Raw genomic sequence first — 23,623 nt, 5'->3', positions numbered from 1 at the left:
TGTGAGATATTCTCAAGCTCATGTGAAACAGTTGTGAGTCAGTCAACATTTTAATGAATTTTATTTGCCGCTGTCATTGATAACGAGTTAGAAGGAATATAGTGACTTTTACCACAGTGTCTGTTTCCCTTTGTGTGAAGTTGTGGTTAAAAATCATTGCTTGAGAGAAATTCAAGTGCTCCTATGGAACTTGCTTATACAAGAATTAATTCTGCAGACACAAAACTATTCATGGTTGATCAGTGCTTTTTCTAAACTGTAGCCAGTGCAAGATGAACATTTCGAGCTGAAAATTATAAGGAATGAAAAAAAATGAGGGTGTATGAATTCATTAACTCAGTGCGTACAGAAAATGCTCCACCATGGACACAAACTGTGATTTCAGATTTCTTTGTGCTGTTAGTTATCACTATTGCCAGTGAGAAATATTTGGGTGTGGTTTCTACACTTTGTGATTTATAAAAAAAAATCATCTTGCATGAACGTAAAACCTTTCATTCATGGAAGGTGTTAATGGAACAGTAAAAAAAATTATCTATATTTCATGAGTTTTTAAATTTTTGTTTGCAAAGAACTTCCCATGTTTGTTCTGCAGCTCTTTGTTGTGATTGGAGTTGTCTGTTTTAAAGGAAGTAATTTGTCCAGGCAACAGGCATCTTACCGAAACACCAGAATGATTAAATACAGTGTATGGTCATTGATCTGAGTCAGAGAGACTGGGAAGGCCGGGACTGTGATGCTCAAGCTAATCTTCAGTGATATGGGGCCAACAGACATTTTAGTGTTGTCGTGCACCAGGGATGACAAGGGAAAGGAAATTAGGGCATGTTTGTTCTTTGCTTAGATCCATTATTGGAAAAGTCTGTGGTTGTGATCAATAGCTATGTGCAAGTTTGGGCTCACCTGTGAGCTTGTAATCATTAAAATCCTAAGAATTGATATACATGTTGGAAAGACTTAGCAGGTCTGTGGGGGGAAAAAAGAAGTTAATGATAAAGGTAAAAGAATTTTCAGCAATTCTGATGAAGGGTCTTTAACCTGAGGTGTTGGGACTCTCTCTTTCTACAGACATTGCCCCATGAGTGTTTCAACTACATTCAGACTTGGTTTCCGATTTCCAATATCTGCAAATTTTTGATTTTCATTAATGTGTGAATTAGTAATTTTGTTCCACTTTATCAAGTTGTCAAAAAAAACCTAGTTATCAGCGATTGTGTAGACAAATACAAGGGAAAGTTCGGCCTATTGTACTGCAAAGTTTTAGCAAAATTATGCACAAGGAGATCCCACAATCAGCAAATGAATGAATAACCAAATAATTTGATGATGGTTTGAGGAAGGTGTTCAGGACCAGAAGGCAGTGGTGAATTATTGTTCAGGACACATAAACAGTTTGACAAGTGCCATGGACTGTTTAAATCAATTTGAGTTGGCACACTGACCCTTGACATCTAATAAAGGGCACCTCCATTATTGCTGGGGTTCAGAATGAATATATCAAATTGGACTGCGGGTTGACTGTAATGGGGCCCAATCTTTTTACCTAAAGTCACCAACTAAACCAGCTTAGAGCAAAAGCTACACGAACAACCTTGGCTCCCACCAGCAACTTTGTGTCTTTCAGTCTTGGTCTCATTCAGTTTGTTCCTAGTTTGTCAGCATACTGCATTACCTCAAACTGATTTATTTCTTCTATTTCAAAACCCATTTTTCCACCTCAGTCCTTTATCTGATGAAGCTAACACCAAAATATGCCCCTCATGAATGGATACTTCTTTCTTAGGAACCTCTTTGTGAGGTTTTACTGTAATTGAGAAGAAAATTGTGTGGAGTGTGAATATCAGGAGAAACCAAATCGCTTCTTTCTGGGCTGTAGACTCTGTTTATTTCTTTGTCTGGTGTTAAGTTCACTACATACATTTAATAATATGTAAGCAGTTAAAATGACGATAATCACTCCCAATAAAGTTTTGCATTTCTCATTTACGACATTAAGAATTTTAAACATTTCTGACATAGGTTGATGAAATCCTGTTTAATAAAATGCACAATATCAGCTCTACAGGTACTAAATATACGAGAGCTCATTACAAGCATCTGCGTTAGGTGGACATCCTGAGATAAAATGGCATTCAAAATGCAGTATCAATACATTTCTGTTTAAATATTAATGAAATGTTTGTCTTTTTGTCAAGTGAACTGAATCCTCTTGGTCAGGAAGATCTAAATTTTGCTTATTATTATCTTCAGTGCCTGCAGTTACGAAGAGTAGGGTAAGCATCAATCTTAATTAAAATTATTTGTTTTTTTCCCCAAGACATTCAACTTAATTTTGCAAATAATTTGCAAGACTTAAATCTTTTTTTCTTATTGAGCAGGGAACCTGGATAACAGCATGTCTGCTCTTGAGGGAGTAAATGGAAGTGTGCTTGTGAATTTTTCTATTCTTGTATTACGATGGTTTTAGAGACAAAATTGCAAAAGAATAGCTCCACATCTTTATAAAGATGCTGAGTCCTATTGAAGATGTTGGGTTTACAGAAGAAAATTTGCTGTTAATGTGCTACTTCTGTCATTTTTGGCAATCCATTCTGGATGTGCCAATGGTCTCTTGGTTACACTACAGTGACCGTTAATATCACATCTTGCTCGCTAAGTGGGGTACAAAAGAGGAGGGAAGTGCTCTGCCCAATCTCCATCCTCCAACAGTCATCATTTGAAGCTGAGGATCTGGTCCTTATCACATTGTTCTTTTGGAGGATCCTACTGAGAACCAGTCAGCTTCTTCTCACCCCATCTCTTCTCAGCTTCTATCTCTGCTACTGTCCCACTTGTATCCACCTATGACCTCATCTGTTTTCCTGTGCCCCCCACTCTCTCCCTCCCCTTTTCTGTTCCTCCTCCCTCCAAGCTTTTTATTCAAGTGCTTGCTTGTTTTTCAGATTCTTAAAGAGTGGCTCAGGAGCTTTCTGACATCCTGCAAAGTACTGATTTGTACAAATTCCAATTTCTTTCTGCAAAGGATAATAACTAACAAATAAATTGAGGAATATAAGTTTTAGGAAATGAAACCAATTAGACGTCTGTAAAAAGTATGGATATGGCTATCTCTGCTCCTGAGATATATGAGATCTGATTCAGTTGTCAGCTGAAAGAAGATTCAAGAGAAGTTATTCAAGGTGAAAGATTGGAGGAAAAATGATCACGCTCCGTCATCAAAGTCAATCTTCATTCCAATTCAATTCACTCCACATGACGTCAAAAAACTGGTCATAGTGAATACTCTGGGACCAAATGGCACTCTGGATGTGCTTCTGAAGACCTGTGCCCCAAAACATGCCTCACCTGTTACCAGATGTTCCTTACAGTTAGAATACCGACATCTACCAAACAATGTGCAGGCCAAATCCAATCCTAACACTTGTAACAGAACCTAAGGTAATCTCGGGGTACGGCACTTCATCTTCCTCTGGGCACATTGCAACCCTCAGGATATTGATTATTAACTATTTCAGGTACGAGGCCTCTCTTTGTGTCTGAAATGACCAGTTCTGATGTCAGATCATTCCTCTTGTAACATTTACTCTGCTTTTCTCTCTTCTCAGATGCTGTCTGATCTGCTGGGCATTCTAACATTTGCTTGTGTTTCAAATTTCCAAAACCAACTGTTTCAACATCTCACAGTTTCTGAATATTCCACTCTTATTTTCTCTCTCACTGAATGTCTGCATTCAGTTCTTTACTGGGCAGTATGGATAATCTTATTCTCTACCCTCTCACAGATATTCCCTTTACTCCCCTCAGATGAGCCCATCTGGAACTTAAAACATGCATCATTTATGTTTTCTGTTCTGATGAAGTGCCATTAATCTGAAATGTTATCTGTTTTTGTCTTCATAAAAGCAACCATGCCTGCTGAGTAACTCCAGTGCACCCTATAAGATTATGAGTCTTCTCAAGTGATGAGAAATGTAATTTCTCACCAGAAATCTTTTCCCAATTTCAAATATTTGGACTTTGCCAAGACCATTTGGGTCCAGACCTCATCAAGTCTCATCCAAACAGGCATCAAATAGATAGGTTCTTGATGTGATGTGAGTCTTCTGAACGTAAAGGGACCAATTGACTCTGTATGTGTTATCAATGAGCTCTGGCTAAACAAACATCAGTGGGTGCCAAGGAGAACACACTCCTTGGTTAGACTCATTCCTCACACAAAGGTGGCTACTCATGGTTGTTGGAACTGTCCCAACCCTGTCCAGCAGTTCCTCAGGGCAGTTTACTAAGTGCAACCACCTCCACCTAATTCATTCCTTCCATCATAAGGTGAGAAGTGGGCATGTCCACTCATGACTGGATCATATCCAATTGCATTTACAGTTTCTCAACATATAAACCAATCTGTCATTCTGTGCTGGAAATTCCAGAAAATATTCAGGCAGAGGCCAACATCAAGAAGGATAAGCTTCAGGGGCATGAGAATATCATCCCACCAAGGAGAATTCCATCTTGATTTGGAAAGATGTTACCATTCATTCATTGTCAGTGAAACTCATCTGCAACTGCACTGTGGGATTATTTTCAGCAGAAGGTTTCACTGGTAAATGTGAAGTAATACACTTTGGAAGGAAAAATGGCAGATTAGAATTTTATTTAAATGGCAAGCGATTGTAGCATCCTGCTGTGCAGAAGGACGTTTGTGCATGAATCGCAAAAGGTTGGTTTGTAGGTGCAGCAGGCTTTCAAGGAGGCCAATGGAAGGTTAGTCTTCATTGGTAGAGTGAATGTCGGAGCAGGGAGGTTATGCTGCAACTGTGCAAGATACTAGTTAGGCCACTTCTGGAATATTGAATGCAGTTCTGGTCTCCTTACTTGAGGAAGGATGTAGTGACTTTGGAGGCTGTGTAGTGGTTGATTTCAGAGATAAAGGAGGTTATCCTATGAGAAGAGATTGAGTTTTCTGGGACTGTACTCGCTAGAATTTAGAAGAATGAGAGAGGATCTTATTGAAAAGTATAAAATTATGAAAGGCATAGTGAGATTGAGATAGGTAAGTTGTTCCCATTGATGGGAGAGACTAGAACTAGGGAACATAAGCCTCAAGATTCAGCATAGTTGATTTAGGATGGAGATGAGGAGGAACTGCTTTTCCCAGAGGGTGGTGAATCTATGGAATCTGCTGCCCATTGAAACAGTGGAGGCTACCACAATAAATATATTAAAGACAAGGTTGGATATATTTTTATCAAGTCGAGGAATTAAGGGATATGGGGAAAAGCCAACTTGGTAGAGATAAGCCTATCATCAGATCAGCCGCAATCTCATTGAATGGCGGAGCAGACTCAATGGGCCAGATGGCTTACCTCTGTTCCTCTCATGAACTTGTGTCATAGTCCCAGAAGACAGCTCGTAATTACATTCTTCAAGAGAAAAGTGGATGGAGAAAGGTGCTGGCCTTGCCAGAGATAGCCAGAGTAAACATGTGGATAAGTAAGAGAAAGCTTAGTGAAGTCATCAAGTTCAGTAAAGCAGCATTGCAAAAAAAAAAGTATTCATTTCAATCAAAATGACAAATGTATAAACTTAGATGTTCAAGAAGTGTCCAGTTAAATAGTTAAAAACATATTACTGTAGAAATTATTGCAGTTCTCATCCTCCATGCTGTTCTATTCCGATATTAATTTATTTGGTCTACCATGGGCTCATACTGCACTGGGAATTTCTACGATTTTTTAAAATGATTTTATAAAAGACTTCATTTGCTTTGCTACCCTCATTCAAAAATGCAAAACTTCTTTTGTCGTCATTAGAATTTAAACTTTGATTTTAAATATGATATCAAGGCTGCTATAAAAATTGCCTATGTTTCAAACTTCAAACGATGGCAACACAGCTTAAAGCAGGCACTGTAACGTGGCTGGCTGGAAACTGCAGGCAAGCTAAGAAAAACTAATATATGTGAAGTTTCCTGGTCCATGTTGAAATAGTTAGGCGTGAACCCTTACACATTGAACAAAAATGGGTGCCTCTTCTAAGGGGGATTTAACAAGAAACTGCATAACTGCAGGGCCCTGAGGTTAACCATCTTAATTTAGTATGACATGACCAATGCTTATGAATTTAACCTTTTGTTTTGGAAACAAATGTCAAACAGATGGCACTTCAATAATCTTTTCATATGTAACTGAAGAAAATTTGAGCAATATTATATGACAATATTTAATGTTAACTCTTTAGTTATTTGTGATAGTTTTTCTATTGGCAAATAGTTCCAAATTTGGAACTTGTGCTCTTTAAAGAATACAGTTTGTGAAAAATTTATGTATTCTTACCAGTTAATAAAAATCTCATCCAGTTCTTTGTACAAATATTGATTAAAAAAATAGACAAAACTCGTGGATGTAATTTGGAACTTGGTAGGTTAATGATGTTAGTAGTCACTCATCTCCATTAACAATGGCGTGAAGCAAGGCTGTGTTCTCGCACCAACCCTCTTTTCAATCTTCTTCAGCATGATGCTGAACCAAGCCATGAAAGACCCCAACAATGAAGACGCTGTTTACATCCGGTACCGCACGGATGGCAGTCTCTTCAATCTGTGGCGCCTGCAAGCTCACACCAAGACACAAGAGAAACTTGTCCGTGAACTACTCTTTGCAGACGATGCCGCTTTAGTTGCCCATTCAGAGCCAGCTCTTCAGCGCTTGACGTCCTGCTTTGCGGAAACTGCCAAAATGTTTGGCCTGGAAGTCAGCCTGAAGAAAACTGAGGTCCTCCATCAGCCAGCTCCCCACCATGACTACCAGCCCCCCCACATCTCCATCGGGCACACAAAACTCAAATCGGTCAACCAGTTTACCTATCTCGGCTGCACCATTTCATCAGATGCAAGGATCGACAATGAGATAGACAACAGACTCGCCAAGGCAAATAGCGCCTTTGGAAGACTACACAAAAGAGTCTGGAAAAACAACCAACTGAAAAACCTCACAAAGATAAGCGTATACAGAGCCGTTGTCATACCCACACTCCTGTTCGGCTCCGAATCATGGGTCCTCTACCGGCACCACCTACGGCTCCTAGAACGCTTCCACCAGCGTTGTCTCCGCTCCATCCTCAACATCCATTGGAGCGCTTTCATCCCTAACGTCGAAGTACTCGAGATGGCAGAGGTCGACAGCATCGATTCCACGCTGCTGAAGATCCAGCTGCGCTGGATGGGTCACGTCTCCAGAATGGAGGACCATCGCCTTCCCAAGATCGTGTTATATGGCGAGCTCTCCACTGGCCACCGTGACAGAGGTGCTCCAAAGAAAAGGTACAAGGACTGCCTAAAGAAATCTCTTGGTGCCTGCCACATTGACCACTGCCAGTGGGCTGATATCGCCTCAAACCGTGCATCTTGGCGCCTCACAGTTTGGCGGGCAGCAACCTCCTTTGAAGAAGACCGCAGAGCCCACCTCACTGACAAAAGGCAAAGGAGGAAAAACCCAACACCCAACCCCAACCCACCAATTTTCCCCTGCAGCCGCTGCAACCGTGTTTGCCTGTCCCGCATCGGACTTGTCAGCCACAAACGAGCCTGCAGCTGACGTGGACTTTTACCCCCTCCATAAATCTTCGTCCGCGAAGCCAAGCCAAAGGAGTCACTCATCTTCAGGGGCATGTAATTATTTTCAACGTGCAGGCACCATTTCAATGCTAATGTCATCTCTGCTCAGTCTGGAGTTGGAACTCAATGATGGTTAAACCTGTAAGGTCAAAATTGGTTGATACTGATCATGTCAGGTTTATTTTCATCTGATTGTACAAGTGTCACCCAACAAAACAGTAGACACACAACCAGATATTGCACACATACAGATAAGTAATGCATGTGCAGGACCAGGATTACATCTGTAAAAATAAATATGTTTTGCTCAAATGAGAATCTCGGATGCTTAGTGCGAGCAGCTCCTTTGGTCGTTCAGCATTCTCACTGCCTGTGGGAAGAAGCTGTTCCTCAGCCTGTTGGTGCTGGTTCTGATCCTCCTGTACCTCTTCCCTGATGGGAGCAGCTGAAAGAGGCTGTGTGCAGGGTGGAAGGGATCTCATTGATTTTGCATGCCCTCTTCAGACAATGGTCCCTCCCCTCCTCCCATTTCTCCACCCCCCCATCCCCTAACAGATACTAATTCATTTTTCTAATAATTTGTCTTGCTTCAGATTTCCAGCATCTGCAGTTATTTTGATTTTCTATCTCTTGCTTTGGGGTGGGGGGGGTGGTGGTGGGGGAGAGTGAAAATAAAGGGAAGAGATAAATATAAAGATGCCATGTGTCTTCACTTGGACCAAGGTTACAAAAGGTAACTTAAAGGAAGTTCTGCTGCTTGTGTTCAGCTTGATTAACATCCCAGATGCCTGTGCTCTGTTGATTGGGTCAGAGATGTGGGACCTATCATTTTCTTTGGCATCTCCTGGGATGCTATTCACAGTGGTGCTCAGCTTCACGTACACTTTGATATGGAATGCACATGTACTTAGTGCCAGAATCATTTGTATGATTTGTTTTTTTTAGACATACATCATGGTAACAGGCCATTTCGGCCCACGAGTCCATGCCACCCAATCTACACCTAATTAACCAACACCCCTGGTACTTGAGGAAACCGGAGCCCCCGGGAAAATCTCACAGACACGGGGAGAACATAGTGCAGGATTCGAACCTCGGTCCCAATCACTGGCGTTGCGCTAACCCCAAGCCAACCGTGCCACCCTTCTGTAAACTACTTGCAGCTAATTTCATTCAAGTAGGGCTTCATTTTAAGTTGACAATGGCTTAGGTCAGCCATTCTCAATGGGTGCCATACACACCCCCCCCCCCCCCCCAACGGGCCCCAGACTGAAATCATAAAATATTTTGCATGTTTTTGATGTAGTTATGTAGAAGTAAAGAAGAAACCGACTATACATGACTGCTTCACAGAAAAGGGGTCTCATAAGCTTTGAGCAGAGACCTAAGGGGGCCATAGCAAAATAAAAGGTTGAAAATGGCTGGGTTAGACATTAAGTGAAATTGCACTGGACAGTGGTTCAGAAGAATGTTACTGCTCAGATTTTAGAAAGCAATTAATGTGCAAGAAAAATAAGGAATAAGATGTGACTGGAAGGTATAGAACTGAAAAGGAATAAGGAGACGTGACCTTATTCTTAATTAACTTTAAGTAGAGAGAAGTCTGGGTTACATAGACCCTGATTACTCTAGTGAGCAGATACATGCTCTCAGCCTGCTAAACTTGTGCTGTGAATCATTGTTGAGATTTGTTCCTCTCTTGACCCATGTCCGAACATACTTCTGCCATGAATTGCTTCCTTGAAAATGTATCTCATATCCTGGCCAATTTTAGTCTGCCTAATGAGGGAATGAAAACCAACGAAAGAACCTTGTCACTTCATCAGTTAACTCTGCACAGCACTGGGAGTTGACCAAACAGTTTGCTGTGCATGTTTATATTTCCAGATTGGAGGTAATTCAATCTGAGAACTTCAAGGCTACCCTTAGAGCAATTACATTCCCGCAATAATTTCCCAAGTAATCTATCCTCCCAGCCCTCCCCACATTTCTCTCAACACTCCCCATGTTCTACACTCATAGTCACACGAGGGTCATTTTGTAGTAGCCAGTTAGGCTGCCAAACTGCCTGATGGTGGGATATTGGAAGAAAATGGAGCATCATGGGGGAGTGCATGATGCACTCGGTCACAGAGGGAGGGTGCACTCCTCAGAAACTGCACCAGAGGTCAAGGTTGAACCTGGGTTGCAAGACCTATGAGACAACAGTTTATCACTGTGCCACCTATGCAGACCCATTCTGTATTCCTTTGTACTTCAATCTGAATCCATTGTAGTGGAAAGGTCATTGAAGTATGTTTTTCATTTTCATCTTCATTTTTGTTTGTATTAAAAAATCATTTCCTTCCTGAGATATGGCCGTGGGGGAATTATTGTTATTAATTACTGTGGTGCGCTGTTAGCCAGAATCAGACACACACAAGGTAAAGACTGTACAACAGGCTTTAATCCACAAAGACTTCCACAGAGCCAGGCTGGCTGTAGCTGCAGCAACTCTGAGTCAGGCCTCGGGAGGCCGGCACAGGCTTGTATCCCGGAGGGTGATTGACACCCGATCGGGTGGGGCTTGATCCCTTCAGGCTGACTGATTGACAGCCGGTCAGGTGTTGTCCTGTCCCCTTACTCTCCTGCAGGTACAGAGGTTTCCCCCTGCAGTAGGCCGGCGGTACACTCCTGCAGGTACAGGTGTTGCCCCCTGCAGTAAGCCGGTGGTGTACCACCACAATTACTCCATTGTGTGACTGCAGACTAACCTGGAGAGTGTGTCTTCAAGTCTTTGCCATGGTAACAATACATCTGCAGCTCTTTCTCAGTTGCTCTAACTGATGGTGTGACAACTATATTTCCTGAAGCAAATATTTAATCATTTCAATAGCTAGTAATTGAAAAAAGCATAAACAATCCAAGCTCATTGTGAGAATTTGTACAGAGGTCTGTTTGCACGTTACCAGGTAGATGTGCATTATTAATTCAAAAGATCTGGTGCTAACATTTAATGAGATTAGTTGGAACTACCCCTTTTGTGATTCAGTGGATGCTCCTGGTTATGGATGATCCTTGCAGGTCAGTAGTTGATTATTATATTACATCCCTTTCTTTTAAATTTAAAATGTGAATGCCCGTACATTAGCTGTAAATAATAGCTGGAAGCTATCCACAATCCTACGGTGCTGTTTCTTTAAGTCACAGACATTCTTTGATGGCTCAGCATTTCTCAACCAGAGCAGTTAACCCCCTCAGCACCAAAGGTCCAGACTGAATTCATCCTGTGTTGAGTCATTGCAGATACACTGAGCGATTTCAGCAATAAGTTCTCGAATAGCAGGAGCAGCGAGAAGTATGAAACTCCAGCCATCCAGAGATAACACTGGAACCAATTTTCAGAGTTCCTACTCAATGTTAACAGCAATGTTTGAGTCTGTCACTGTTGGAGCTGCTTGATGCAGTCTTGGATGGTTTGAGGGATGTCTAGACATAGATATGCACACAGTCTCAGGCACAGATGGCCTTGCCCATTTCCCCACTCGCTCATCAGCTTGTTGAACTCCACCACATTTTATTTTCCAACCTTTCTTTTCTCATACAGTGACCCCCTTGTTCCCGAACCTGCTTCCCGCCTCTCTCCGATCCCCTCCCTCCTATCCCTGAAGTCCTCCCCTTCTCTATTGCTCCGAGCCACTTGACCCTCTTACCTTTTCTGCACAGGTACCTGTCCCCCTCTCCTCTGGCCTCAACTCTGTTCCATCTCTGAGTCCACCTCTCTACTGCTCCTACTCGGTCCTCTCCATGCCTGACTGATGTGCCATCCCTGACTGAAGTTCATTCTGCAACTGGCCTGGCTAGAGATGAAACACAAAAATCTGCAGATCTTGTGATTGTAATGAAAACACAAAAGTGCTGGAGGAGCTCAGCAGGTCTTGCAGTGTCCATATGAGGTGAAAATGATTCCTCAAAGAAGGGCTGTGGCTTGAAACATCCATTATATATCTTTACCTGCTAAGGATGCTGTGAGATCTGCTGAGTTCCTCCAACTGATGGGGATACCCAAATGAAAGAGCAAGCCAGTGTATACCTTCTGAAAGGGCAAACCAGAACTGTTTTCGTGAGGTGAGCTTTGCTTTCAAGAAAGAGTTTATTGGGCATGCAAGTGACTCCCTGTGTGGTATAAAAAGAATGTTTCAAGAACCTGCAGTGCATTACAATCATCAAGCTTTCTGCCCAACTGGGAAAGCATCGCTACTGCTGATAGCCTTGTGATCCTTGCCAAGGAAGTTCTCAGACAGCACCTGAACAAAATGAGGCACAGAATATTCAGTGCATCAAAACTGTCCTGAAATCTAACATCCTGAGAGGAGTTTATAAAATTATGTGAGATGTTGATAGGGTGGACAGGTGGAATGTTACTCCCAGGGTAAAAATATGGCATGTGGTTCAGGTAAGGGGGTATGGTTTGGAAGAGCAGGAGAGGTGTGCAGAGAGGAAATTGATGTGCAGGGCCATTTTTTGCACCAGCGTTCAGTGCCTGCAACAGACTGTCAGGGGTTATAGTGAAAACAGATATAATTTTCATGTTTTCGAGGCTTTTGATAGACATATGAATATGCCACAGAGTTTTAGTTTAATTTGGGAATCATGGGCATGTGCTGAAGCGCTGGTTCTTGTGCTGTGATGTTCTATCATTATCACCTTGAAGAGATTTAAAATATTTAAAAAAATATATTCTTGATTTTTCTACCACAAAATACCATGACTAATTTGATGAAAACTAATTAACATTAAGTACAGGGTGCTCTTGGATTGGAAACTTAACCCCTAATCAGGAGAAAAGGAGTGCTCTACAGGCTTATGCAAGCCAAGGCTGAACAAATGACCCAAGGTTGGATGGTTGAGTGGAGAGCAGCTGGAAGTCGGTAACCATTAGATAACCTTGATAACTATGGTTTTGGGCCACCTCTGGTCCAAATGCCCACCTTCACAGAGACATAGCAATATCATGGACACTGAGGCAGAGGTAGGGCTCTAACCACAACATTGTCCTGAAAATGAGCATCCTTGACTCCATCCCACTGCAAGTTATCCAGTACCACTTTACTCCCAATCCATTCCAACAAAAAAAATGATGAAGGAACAAGGCCTTGGGAGCAAATGATATTCCTTCTGAACTTTGAAAACAAGGCAGAGAAGAGTTTCAGTTGTAAATACATGTCTCATATTCTTAGCGGCATATTTACATTTCTTTGATGATTTACAGAAGCAATAGGGAAATAAGCAGATATTTTGCTCAATGTTTCAAAGTCTATTTTTGGATAAAAGAAGGTGCAATCGGAATAAATTTTTATGAAGGAATAGGAAATAACAATTTTCACCTGAGAAATTGTTTAACTGTTTCTAACGGAATTTTTGAACAAAAGATAGATTTGACTCATCAATATGTAATGCATAATTAAATTCCGTCGTGCTAGTTAAGAGATTTAAATTAAGTTGATTAAATCATAGGAAATTAAGAAATGTAATCTCAGTAATTGAGAATGAAAGCGTCAGGCTGACATAAATACTCGGCTTGTTCACTAAATGTCTTTAAAGAAGTGGGAACATCTACCATTCCCCAGTTTGGCCTCTGTGCTACCATAAGGTAACAGCAATGCAACTGTCTCTCAACTGTCCTTCGAAATGGCTCAACAAAGCCATCCTTTTGAATCAAAGTACTCTGTTAAAATGTAATGATGCGGTCAACACTCAATATCGATCTGGATACAAGATTTTTGCATGGAGAATTTTTTTCCAGCTTCATAAACCAGCAAGTTCTTCCTCTTGAATATCTGGTGACGAGTATTAAATTAAATGTAGACATTCAACATAATAGCAGGCCCTTCCAGCCCATGAGGCCTTGTCGCCCATATACCCCAATTAACCAATAAACCTGAAAGGTAGGAGGAAACCAGAATGCCTGGACGAAATCCACACAGACACAGAGAGACTTTACAAACTCCTTCCAGACACATTTGAACCCGGGTCGCTGGTGCTATAATAGGGTTATACCAGCTCCTATGTTAACTGTGTTGCCAAAATAACAGTGACAAAATAAGGAGCGCTGTTCCACAGACTTGTAAAACAAAAGCTTGACATGCTGAATTATACCTTGCAGAGAACCTGCCAAATGCCTCCATGAGAATCCCATGTTCTAAGAGGACTGTTCCATGAAAGGTGCATTGTTTGACAGGTGGAAAGGAGAGAGCTTGAATCTCATCCACCTTGGTCTTGCATCCCCTGAAGTCTCATGGCATTGGTGGAAAGAAAAAAGCAGATGACACTAAGGTTGGGGGTGTAGTGGACAGTGAGGGAGGGTCTCAAAGCTTGCAACAGGATCAGGATCAAATGAAAAATGGACAAGAAAAAGGCAGATGGAAATTAATATGGACATGTGTGAAGAGTTGCGCTTGGGGAGGACAAACCAAGTTAGGACTTGCACGGTAAATGGTAGGGAACTGCACCGTGTGGCAGCACAGAGAGATCTGGGAATATTGATATATAGTTCCTTTAAAATGGCATCACAGGTAGATAAGGAGAGCTTTTGGCACATTGGCCTTCATAATTCAAAGTATTGAGTACAGAAGTTGGGATATTATGTTGAAGTTGTCTTGCATATTAGTGAGGCAAATGTCACCTACCTGCAGGAAAGATGTCAGTAAGAGAAAATTGCAAGTTGTCAGTGCTTGAAGAGTTAAGTAACAGGGAGCTTTGATCATACAAGAACTAGAGGTCCTGGATTAAAGGTGAAATGTTTAAGGGGAACGCCAATACTCAGACTGGTGACACAAGCAGCCTCAATCCTCAAAGACTCCCACCACCCAGGCCATGCCCTCCTCATTCTGCTACTATTGGGAAGGAGGTACAGGAGCCTAAAGACGAGCACTCAGCGGCACAGGGGCAGCTTCTTCCCCGCTGCCATTAGATTCCTGAATGATCAATGAACCAAAGACACTGCCTTACATTTTGTACACTACTATTTTAATTTTTTTAAATATTATTGTTGTAAGATGGTTCATAATATGAATGCTTGCACTGTGATGTTACTGCAAAACACCAAATTGTGTGACTTGTTCATGACAATACATTCTGATTCTGAGTGTGGAACAAGCTGCCAATGGAGGTGGTGAATGTGGGTTTGGTTTTGACTTTTAAGAGAAGATTGTATAGGAGTGGTATGGAGGTGCAGGTCAATTGAACTAGAGGGACTTGATGGGCCAAAGGGCCTGTTTCTGTGCTGTAAACCAAATAATCAGAGATTTATCCTTTGTTGTTATGTAGTCAATGCAAAGCATTATCATGTTTGTAGTTTTCAAGGCATCATTTTCTCTCTGGGGATAACTGGTAATTCTTTGTTCCCGGTGGGATGTTCTGGTTGTTGTAAACCTTTGTTAGCTATCGACTTACATTTATCACCCAGCGCTCCAGCCCTCAATTTCTCAAACTCCTGCTAGCCACACAATCATAAAATCAACCCTTGTATCATTTTACCTGGCAATCAAGTTTATTTGATGGCTGAAGATTTTGCTGAAAAGGAAGATTTTTTTCAATTGCTCATCAATGTAGCATATTTTGCGATTCAAAGTATTCAGAATCAGATGTTAAATGATATAATTTTGATTGTATTGGAAGGAAATAACCATTAAGGAAGAAGTTTCAAATTGTCCAGAAACATTTTAGTGAAATGCTTGTACTTTGCCTCATTATCCACATTATTAGAGTTTCAATAAAAATGAATGATTTTAAAAAGTGATTGGGTATATAGTTCAGGTCTTGTTTGGCTGCCGCAATAGACACCCTCAAGGACATAACTTATTGCTGTTGTCACTTGTCATATCAAAGTGAAATTGCACTTTAAGTTGAAACAGTATTGATGATTGTATCATGAAACAGTGACCAGATTATATTTCTGATTTAATTTAAAGGACTTTATAGGTCACATATTCCAGTGTCTTTATCTAGATGCAAGAACAATAAAGTTTGCATTTCTGATTATTTTCAGCAATGAAAATGATTAAATATGTTTCACTCTTGAACTGTGCTTTATAATCACAATGTTCAATAAGATAACGTGTGGTGTGACATTTGGGCTCAGGGGTGCTGCATGCCATTGTACAAGTGATGGTGCATCACCTCGAGGTTAGCAGAGTTGCTGTTCATGCTGGAGGTTTTCGAGCTGATGGGCATGGTCTCAGTATAAGTCTTTTAGTTCAAGTCATGAATCTTTGAAATCATTTACCTCTGAGGGGTGTGTATGTTGAGTGTGTGTGGGGGAGGGGTGAGTGAGATGCAGTGGCATCACTAGGGGTTGATGTCACCTGGTGCAGTTCGTCTTAAGGCCCTTTCATGCAACGAAAAAGCCCGACTGTAAAGTCAGAGATTCTCTGCCCACACGTCAGGGGACTTGCCTTCATAAATGCGACATGACCGGCTCCGAGCCACTGACTGCGATCCCTCTCGGGGGAGGATAATCGGTGGAGTGCAGCACTCTGCCGCTCGGCTTGAATGTTCAGCCACTGTTGCTACTGGTCAGGGGTGGATGCGCTACAAGGCGCCGCTCGATATGAATGCGGCACGAGAGCAGCCTTTTCTGGCTGCTCCATGGAAGGTAAGTTCTATGTTTCCCCTCCACGTTATAGCCAGTCTCCACTTGGAAGCCTGGCACGAAAGAGCCTAATAGTGTCACACATCGCCCCCAACTCCATCTCCATGGATTGAGTGTTTGAGTATACCAAGTGTTTCAGAAACAGGTGTGTTCCTTGTATGTCTGGGTGTGGCAGCAGCGCTGAGCAGTTGGGGGTGGGGTGGTAGCGGCAGTGGCACTGAATGGGGATGGGGAGGTGGTGGCAGCATTGGGGGAGGGGTTCTGACAGGAGCGCATTTGAAGGTTCAAAAAATATATTAGCATGGAGTTTTAGCCTTGTTGGTACATTGATATATTTAAGCTGGGTTTACAATCAATGTTTTTGTTGTTATAATTAACTGCAGGGATATTTTTATGAAAAATAATATATTTCTGCTGAAACACTGCACAAACTTTTTTTTAGACCGTCATTCTGATGTCACCCAGTCCAGTCTGCAACCCCCCCCCCCCCCCAGTGATGCCAGTGGTGAGATGCACGAGCTGTTGCTCTCTCATAGAAAGGGCAGAACAGAATTAGAAGGTAGCATGGCCTCCTGGAAGACTGAACATTTTCTTTACGGATGTTCTCTCCTGATCATGTGCACATTTTAGTGTGTTTCTATTTAACATTAGGATGTTAGTTAGATTAAAATTAATTGTCAGACCAATAGCTATGGTTTATAATTTCAGAACACAAGGGATATTTCTGGTTATTAGTAACTTAACCAATTTAGTGAAGCTGAATTCAGAACATCTCGAGGATATGACCAATTAGATTTTAATTATATTGACCTCCGAATCGTGGGTCCTCTACCGGCATCACCTACGGCTCCTAGAACGCTTCCACCAGCATTGTCTCCGCTCCATCCTCAACATTCATTGGAGCGACTTCATCTCCAACATCGAAGTACTCGAGATGGCAGAGGCCCACAGCATCGAATCCACGCTGCTGAAGATCCAACTGCGCTGGGTGGGTCACGTCTCCAGAATGGAGGACCATCGCCTTCCCAAGATCGTGTTATATGGCGAGCTCTCCACTGGCCACCGAGACAGAGGTGCACCAAAGAAGAGGTACAAGGACTGCCTAAAGAAAGCTCTTGGTGCCTGCCACATTGACCACTGCCAGTGGGCTGATATCGCCTCAAACCGTGCATCTTGGCGCCTCACAGTTCGGCGGGCAGCAACCTCCTTGGAAGAAGACCGCAGAGCCCACCTCACTGACAAAAGACAAAGGAGGAAAAACCCAACACCCAACCCCAACCAACCAATTTTCCCTTGCAACCGCTGCAACCGTGTCTGTCTGTCCCGCTTCGGACTTGTCAGCCACAAACGAGCCTGCAGCTGACGTGGACATTACCCCTCCATAAATCTTCGTCCGCAAAGCCAAGCCAAAGAAGAAGAAGATATTAAGCTAAGAAGTAAATTAATAATTCAGCTTGGAATCCAATATACAGTAGCACAAAATACTTCTTGATTCTGGGCAGAGAAACAGTACTGATGCCAAACATCAATCATCCCTCTGCCTCCATAGCTACTGCCTGACCCGCTAGGTTCCTCCAGTACTTTGTTGTTTTCAATAGCCCGTCAGCTTGGATCAATAGTATCAATGGCTTCTGAATGTGTGGTTATCATCCACAATGATCTGACTTCAAACAAATGAAGATTTAAATGTGACTGCGGCTTTACAAAGTATTTGGCCCTTTGGATTCTGCAAATGTGTGCTTTAGTTATCTTTTCATGATCACATACTAATTTTGTCAATTGGTAGTTTCTAGTTACAATTGAAATGAGGTTTGGGGATGTGTACTGCAACATCACGTGAAAATAGCTTATGCCCATTTTGTATATTTACTCCTTTACAAGATCTTCTAGTTTTTGTTATTTCTACATTGCTAACAGATAACTACGGCAATAAAGCGGCAAGTCACATAAATGACTTGTATGTGACATGTGTCTTTTGGTGATAGACTGCAGGCAGTTCCTCGCGCACATAATAGAAATTGCAAATCCAAACTATCTGAAGTTATACTTCCATGAAGCTTGCTGCTATTATAACAACCTAAAAACCAAGTATATATTTACAATGTTGTAATAGGACATTATTGGAAAAATAGCAATGTGGGTAAATGGAAATAAGGGACGAATGCAATTCTCAGAACAGTCAAGTTATTGTGAGTTGTTCAGCAGATGCATTCTTGCGTATATGTATTCATGTTAATTTGGAGTGTTTCAGAACAAAGAGGGAATTTGTTTAACATTTTTTTTAATGCAGATTTGATATTAGATTTTAAATAAATGCCTGCAATAAATCCAATGAGATTTTGCTATTCCTCTTGTGTTTGCAGACCTGTTGGCCAAACATCAGTTCTTGGATTCAGATTTATTGTCAGAGTACATATATGACAAAGTTTAATGAAATGGAAAGATGAATCTTCACCTACTCATACACAGTGGTTACATGATGTAATGTCCTATTTGTGCTTGGAGAAAACTAGATACTATATTATAGAAAGAGAGTTTCAATTTGAAAAGATAGAATATTATTATGATTGGCAGATTTAAGTAAGTTGGATGCTCCTTTTTTTCGATTAATAGATTATATACAGGTTTAATTATGGTTCTCCTAGATTATATCATTTCATTAGATAGCTATTACTCGGTTTTGACCAAGGCTTGGTATAATGTAAATCAATTGGTTTCTCTTCAGAATTATTTTTAAGAAATAATATTAAATCAACAAATAGGGATGGATTAAAAAAATTACATTTATATTAATTTGTGATATTTATATATGTCATGCTTTGTGTGTAGGATTATTATGTTAAACTCAATAAACATTTTAAAAGAGTACATACATGACATCACATACAACCCTGAGATTCCTTTTTCCTGCAGGCTTGGCAGAATTACCACTAATTGGTAGTGCAAAAAAAAATGTACACGGTTCAGAACAATGGTATTGGCAAAGGCAGACAATGATATAGGTGACCATGTTTTCCTCAGTGAACTATGGACAGAATCATGACCCAAAGTGTTTATGAACATAATGAATTTAAGTTTGAGGTGGATTATTCTCCAATATGGACTTCATCAATGTACACCTTATTTGCCAAAAGTGATCGGTTAGGTGCTTGTATTGCATCTAGAAATCAAATCTTTTAGCTTTCCTTCTCAGGTTAGTTAATGCATAAGATCATGTTTGGGTTCAAAGGACATATGGGTTTGGTAGGGGTTAAGAAATAATAATTTTTGCTTGACTTGAGATACAGTATTAGTATATCCATCAAACTGTAACACCAGTACAGTCATACTCATGGGAATATTATAGTTAATTCTCAACATGCAGTCACAAAAGTTTATTAACTGGCATGATCAGCTTTTCAAAATGATAAAATGGGAAAATAAATCTAAGGACATGGGTTATTGTGAGGCAGGAAAATATTTTGCACATGAGATACAAGGAAGTCTAGATCGACTTGATTGGTAAAAGGCGTTCCTCTAAAAATTTGTTCTCTCCTCAGTCAGCTGAAGATGTCAAGGACATTTTATCGTGGACTTCCATCTTACACTAATGTTGCAGGACTATTATTATGTTACAGACATTTTAAAATTAATCGTCTGGTGGCGTTCATGAAACACACTCTTCTAGAATTGTCCTGGTATTTCCAGAATATTATTGAGGGCAAAATCCAGGAGGAGAAAAATCAGAGAAGCAAAAACCATGTTTGGATGTTTTTCTGGGATTTTTGTTTACTAGTGAATAAAATATAAGGTAGAAGAGGAGGAAAGGTAATTTGTCTGAATTTCAAGCATTATCCAACCTTGGAATGAAAACTCTACTCAGTTTCCAAATAGCATCAGAAGGGGGTACAGTGCTAGTATTGACAGCTTGGCTGACCAATGACAGGAACATGGGGGTTGGACTTCGAGCCAGTTGCAAACAACAGTTCAATGTCCTTTATTAGGAAATGTAGTGAATGGCTTGTTTCATCGTCAAACTGTTTGAAGCATCTGTGTGAGCTGGGGTTGGATTTATACATCCAATATGGAAATTTAGTGGAAACCAGGCTGAACACTCACAAATACTGCAGAACAACAGTGGTTCTCTTTTCACTCACATCCACTTTAAGTATTCCCTATGCCATAGGTGCTCAGTGATAAGGGATTGCTTAAGGTGCTATGTGGGTGGAAAGAAAAAGTTTGAAAACCACTGTTTTAATTGACTCGTTATGTGCACAGTCCTTCAACCTAGCACCTAACTCCTTGAACTCTCCTTGCAGGACCTCTTCACCTTTCCTACCCATGTCATTGGTCTTTCATGGACTGTGACACCTGGCTGCTCACTGCCCCTCGTGAGAATGTTCTGAACTCAGTCTGAGATATCTCGGACCCTGGAACCGGGAGACAAGGTACCATTTGGGTACTCACTCTCTTCCACAGAACCTCTTCTCTTTTCCCCCTAACTATGGAATCCCCTATCTCTACAGTTCACTTCTTCTCCTCCCTTCCCTTCTTAGCCACATTTTGATAAGGTCAGACATAGGAGATTAGTAGGCAAAATCAGAGAGCATCGTATTGGGGGTAGGGTGCTGACTTTGGTTGACAGGAAACAGAGTTGGGATTAACGGGTCACTTTCAGGGTGGCAGGATGTGACAAGTGGGATTCCGCAGGGCTCGGTGCTGGGTCCTCAGTTCTTTATTAGATAAGGGGATTATAAATAACATGAGCAAATTTGCAGATGACACAAAACTGGGTGGCAGTGTGAAGTGTGAGGAGGATGTTAGGAAAATGCAGGAGGATTTGGACAGGTTAGATCAGTGGGCGGATGCACGGAAGAAGCAATTTAATGTAGATAAATGTGAGGTTATCCACTTTGGTGGTAGGAACAGGAAGGCAGATTATTATTTAAATGAAGTCAAATTAGGGGGTGGGGAAGTACAACGTGATCTAGGTGTACTTGTACATCAGTCATTAAAAGCTAGCATTCAGGTTCAACAAGCTGTGAAAAAGGCAAATGGCATGTTGGCTTTCATTAAAAAGGGGAATAGAGTATAGGAGTAAAAATTTCCTTCTGCAGTTGTACAGGGCCGTAGTGAGACCACAACTGGAGTATCATGTCCAGTTCTGGTCTCCTAATTTGAGGAGGGACATTCTTGTTATTAAAGGAGTGCAGCGGAGATTTACAAGGTTAGTTACTGGGATGGCAGGATTGATGTATGCTGAAAGATTGGATAAAATGGGGTTGTATATGTTGGAATTTAGAAGGATGAGGGGAGATATGATTGAGCTATATAAGATTATTAAGGGATTGGACATGATAGAAACTGATTACATGTTCCCGATGTTGGGGGAGACTAGGACTTGAGGCCATAGTTTAAGAATACAGGGGAAGGCCCTTTTGGACAGAGGTGAGAGAATTTTTTTTAGCCAGAGAGTTTGTCTATGGAATGCTTTGCTGCAGAGAATGGTAGAGACGGGTTCTCTGGATAAGTTCAAGAGGGAGTTAGATATGGTTCTTGTGGACAGGAGAATTAAGGGTTATGGGGATAAGGCAGGGACAGGGTACTGATAGTGGAAGATCAGCCATGATCTAAATGAATGGCAATGCTGGCTCGATGGGCCGAACAACCTACTCCAGCACCTATTCTCTATTGTCTACTCCATGCCAGAGACCTGATCTCTGTGGCTTGACCCTGGTAGGTACCCCCCTCTCTCCCTCCCCCCAAGCAGAAATTGTATACTTGTTATTGATGGTTGCCCTGCACTGCCTCCTGTTCCCTTTCCCTCTCCTGACTGTCACCCATTTATCCTCCTCCTGCCTCCTAGTGATAATGTCCCTGTAACTCCTGTTTATCACCCCCTCTGGAACCCAAATGATTCTGCGATCATCAAACACCAGCTCCATTTCCTTAACTTGGCTCGTCAGGAGCTGCAGCTGGATGCACTTCTCGCAGATGAAGTTGTCAGGGATACTGTTGGCTTCCCTGATGACCCACATTTTGCAAGAGGAGCATTCCCCTGCCTTGGCTGCCATTCCCACTGTCTGACGAGATGAACAAAATATATTTCTAATAAAAACACTGCTCTTACCTGTGCCTACCTGCTGAATCCTTTTTGTTCCTTGAATAGGATGGCCCTTTCTGACTTCAACTATGACTTTTCCGTGCCTCTTGCCTGTTCTTGCTGAAGCCTGTTGAGCCAAAGCTTTACCACTCTGTTCCAGCTCCTCATGGCACTCCATGAGGTTTATGTTACACCTTTGTACTATTTGAATATTTTCAATGGCTCAATGGAGAAGTCTCAATAGTAGGAGTGTCATATTTTAATGGTGGTGATGAATGATTTCTTGCACAAGCCATCACTTTTGACAAACTTGGTCTCCTATCTTCATCGTGTTCCAGTGTAGATATAGAGCCACCCTCTCCTCATATTCTGTAAAGGCAAAAGAGAAGATAGTCGCACATATAAACTGCACCCAAAAGAACTTCACGATGATACACCCACAGACATGACTTAAGTTGATGTTTATTGTGAATCAATTAATTGAGGACCCAGTAACAACATGGAAATGTTCATAATGAGCAGAGCGAGCAGACTTCTTGTTGCCTCTGCTCAAGCTCCCTTTGGGGCTTCTTACCTGTGAGGAAGAGATGCCCCACCTTCAATCTGGTGACAGGTTAAACTCAAGAGGACCCACATGATGATTATATGGATGATTTGCTCCAGACCAATACAGCTTTTGCTGAAATAGATGAATTGAAAGATGTTGGAAACCTTTTCATCACTCAATATTTGGAGAAACATTTGTGTTTGAGGAGTAAAAGGTGTAGAATATTAATGGTATTTTAAGATAGGGTGTTTGTATATATTGTATAAGTGTGTTTTTAGTGTTTCACTGCTCACCTTGATATATCTTATAAGGTTGAAATTTCTTGTGGCATTGCCCCCATAGTGTGAGAATTCAGAGTTGTTGGGGATTAAATCTCTGCCAAGCCCAACAGGTTTTTGGGCCCCAAGCATGTAGGACCTCCTCCTGGCTCGTACCTGACTTGTGAGTATTCCATTGCCCCTTCCTGAGAATGTGCGAGCTCTCCTTTCATGCCCCTCTCCTCCATGGCAACCACAGTGTGTGTGGCTGGTATATGGTTGCCATGGGGATTGTGTTTTCAGAGCAATGCTGAATGGAATCTGCTTCCATTGGGAGCCATGCAGGTTTTGCCGAGCAGCTTCTTTGGAATATAAGATACCTGATCACTATTTCAAATGTGGTTTTTGACCTATTTCCTTTCAGGGGGTATCTGGTTTGGCACTAATGCTAAAGGAAACATTATATTATCGGGCCATGAATATTCCAAATTGT

General features: G+C 41.5%; 1 protein-coding gene and 1 long non-coding RNA gene across 7 annotated transcripts in view; one reads left to right on the top strand and one right to left on the bottom strand.

Moving 5' to 3' along the window:
• The window catches only part of LOC138741466 (chloride intracellular channel protein 4), a 131,391-nt gene that overhangs the window by 45,695 nt on the left and 62,073 nt on the right, over nucleotides 1-23,623 (top strand). The window lies entirely within an intron of this gene.
• LOC138741924 (uncharacterized) lies at nucleotides 1,875-23,355 on the bottom strand. Of its 2 annotated transcripts, none has more exons than XR_011343890.1 (5): nucleotides 23,167-23,355; nucleotides 22,901-23,005; nucleotides 22,354-22,695; nucleotides 5,364-5,455; nucleotides 1,875-2,253 (listed from the first exon to the last, which is right to left on the bottom strand). It is a non-coding gene; the product is annotated as an uncharacterized lncRNA (long non-coding RNA). The 2 variants fall into 2 exon arrangements; XR_011343891.1 differs by lacking the exon at nucleotides 1,875-2,253 and adding an exon at nucleotides 4,001-4,619.

Source organism: Narcine bancroftii, chromosome 8 (assembly GCF_036971445.1).
Source record: "Narcine bancroftii isolate sNarBan1 chromosome 8, sNarBan1.hap1, whole genome shotgun sequence".
Classification (NCBI taxonomy): domain Eukaryota; kingdom Metazoa; phylum Chordata; class Chondrichthyes; order Torpediniformes; family Narcinidae; genus Narcine; species Narcine bancroftii.
Note: the sequence above shows the minus strand (reverse complement) of the source record. Positions and strands in the feature narration are given on the sequence as shown.